The following is a 3203-nucleotide window of genomic DNA, read 5'->3' as shown; positions in this document are numbered from 1 at the left end:
AGTGTTGCAGGTATACAGATTAAATTGATGGCTTCTGTGGCAGTGTGCTCGGGAGGCAGTATTCAGGTATGAAAGGCAGAGTAACCACTAGGTTGGGGTTAAATCATAGTGATTGTATTAAAACAGATTGGAATAATATACCATCCAAAGTAGAGGTCCTAAGAAGGAAAAACACACTGATCTTACTAATTAAGAAATATTTAACTAAATCTTCTTAGCTAAACAAGAAAATAACTAACTAATATCTGGAATGAAGCAAAATAATGTTCTTGCTGCACCCATTTCTAAGATTTCTGGGCATGGATGTTAGTCACTTTATTTTATGTCCTCCAATATTGTTCTTAAGAAATGGTGATAAGTATTGCTAATACTTGTAGTTGTTGGGACCTTAGTCACCTTATATTAGTCTGTTGGCGATAGTACACTCCAATGCCCATGAACCAGTGATGAAAACCTTTACATGGCAAATGTAGGCGACAGTGATGGAAACTTTTCATCATGGATGATGGGGTAAACCTTTTTCCTTTCATTTAATCCTATTTAATCCAAAAATTTCACCAAAATGTTTAACCAAATTACAAAGATTTCTTTCTCTTAAAAAGTACATAAAATAAAAAATAAAGATTGCTCCATTTGAAGGCAAACTGAAATGACATCTAAACTAAATTTACATGTTCGAAGGGAAATTTTGAATTTTCTTAAGTGGTTTAGAGCTTTGAAAAATATATCTAGAAACATAATTTCGCCCAAATTGAAAATTTGAAAAATCAGCCGAAAAGGAAACATTGCATCCTTTTGAAGTTTTACTATAATTTAGCCCAAAAATCCATAATTTTTACTAAAACTAAATAAAAATAAGGGAGCGGTCTCACTCATCTAGAAAAAAAATAGCACGTCCTCCAATAATTACCATGTGGAAGTTTAGGTGGGGCTGAAAAATTGTGTATAGGTGAACCAGTGACCTATGGTCACCTGTCAAATTCCTGTCCAATCAAAGTTTGCCAAATGGCAAAACAAGGCATTTAAAAACAAGGACTATAGTGGGGTGTATGGACATATACGAGTGGCCGGGAAGGTATGTCTACACATGAGAGGATATCTTAAATCTCAGTTTGAAATTTGACATATGGTAAATCCACATCAATTCTTCAATTCCTAAAAATCAAATCGTTAAAATTTCCAGATCATCTTTCCACATGGCAAAAAACACAGTGAATGCTGGCCTGTTCTAGGTGAGAGCATGCTGGAATTTTTTTCCCATAAATTAATAAAAGAAAAAAATGGCATGAATTCTTGACATGTAACAATTAATAACCAGATTAATCAGTTCCAATATTTTGTTGCAATCTACTTTTTCTTTTCAAATTTTAATCACTTTCATTACGCAAGAAAGTTTTCCTTCACCGTGTAGGAAGGGTTCATCCACCGTCCTAGGTTCCTAAACATCTCCTTATTTACGAATGGTTGAACATACCCGAACTATTGCAAAATTCTGTCTCTCGTCCATCTGAAACCTGCGGTTAAGGGATTCCCCTTCACCGTTGCTTAAGGAAAACTTGGTCCTTCCTCAAATTATTAAATTGAATCTTTTTGTAGAACTACGCCTGAAATTTATAAATTAACAATTGAACTCAACTCAGAAAGGTGCCAAAACATTATGGTGCTGAAAGTACAAAGGGAATGCCAATACATTATGGTTCAAGGAATTGGAATTGGATCTGATCGAGACAAATCCTTGATACCTACTTCTGTTTTTTTAAGCGCATAGTTTTGATGTTTGATTTCCATTTTTGGCCATTATTTCCTTGTTTTAGTTAGTAAATCACAGAAAATTCTTGAGTTCAAGCGGATCGGGTTGGTTCCAAATTGATTCCATTTGGTTCAGAATTGATGGAGACCGATCTAGTTGCGATTACTTGAAACTGTGTGCATGTGATTGAATATGATTTTGAAATTTGAGATATAGCAATTCAATTTAAATGGCTAATCAGCTAAATAGTGTTCCATTTAAATTGGCTACATCTCAAATTTCAACATCAAATTAAGACTAAACAATGTGTGCAGAGCCTTTTGAAGAGTTTTTCTCTTTCTTTCCCTTATCTTGGGTTAGAAATGTTGAAAAACTCATTTGGGTACTTCACATCCATATTACAATTAACAGATACCAAATCCAAAAGAGACCAAAACCTGTTATGGGTTTGAGAAGGAACCACTTTGTGTTTCATGGGTATAGTAAATAATGCAAGTACGTTTCATATAAGTGATCATAATAGTTAAAACTTAAGAGGAAATCGAAACTTTTTTTTTTTTTTTTTTTGGTGAAAAGAGGAAATTGAACCCTCTGAAACTTTTGAGGGAGCCATCGATTACTTCGCCCCTTCACTTCTCCAGACCCCACACCGTCCTTTTAATTTTTCTGTTTTGTGTTTGCGAGCATGCGTGTGAGAGAGATGTTATTTTCATGGATCTTTTTTGGTGAATAAGATCTTTATCAATAGAGAAGAGGAGAAAAAACCAAGACAGAACTGGGAATCAAAGAGGGAGGAGATCCATCTTTTTATATCTCCTTGTGATCATTGATGGATCTTTAGATGGCAAAGAAACAAAAAAGAAAAGGAGAAAAACTGTAACTATTAAGTATACCAATAGAACACGCATAGGAAACTGAGAAAGAGCAGACTGGGAGTTCTCCAAGGCCCCATGCATCTGCAAATGTAAGACCTGACAAAACTTCGTTTAGTGGTGTTTCTTATTTCTTAATTAATTAATTAGTGATTGTAGTAGATGAAAAAGAAAGAGATTTCCATGGTGGTATCAAACACAAGAAACAACAGACATAAATCAAAGTACGAGTGTGATATTTTTTTGGGGAAAAACAACGCTACCTGGTTGTGTGGCTCCTGTGCTGAGTCATAAGAGCACTAATGTACCGTCCTCCTACCTCCATGAAAGAAAAAAAATCGTATCTATGTTGATGATCCTTCATTCGGTCTCATTGGCCTCCATTCTAGTACATGCATTATATATGATCAGACAACGATCTCTTGCCCCCTTTTTCTAATGGGAGCGTTTTTTATCTGAGAGCTTGGCCCCAACGCCAATGCAAGGGCTAATGGGAGAGCGTGCGGAATTTTCATCTTTCATAAGAAGCAGGATGATCATTTCACAGGGGCCTGTGTATGGGCATAAGAATCATGGATCTT

The sequence above is a fragment of the Telopea speciosissima genome, chromosome 5, assembly GCF_018873765.1.
Source record: "Telopea speciosissima isolate NSW1024214 ecotype Mountain lineage chromosome 5, Tspe_v1, whole genome shotgun sequence".
NCBI lineage: Eukaryota > Viridiplantae > Streptophyta > Magnoliopsida > Proteales > Proteaceae > Telopea > Telopea speciosissima.
The sequence above is the reverse complement of the archived record's forward strand: the minus strand, read 5'-3'. Positions refer to the sequence as shown.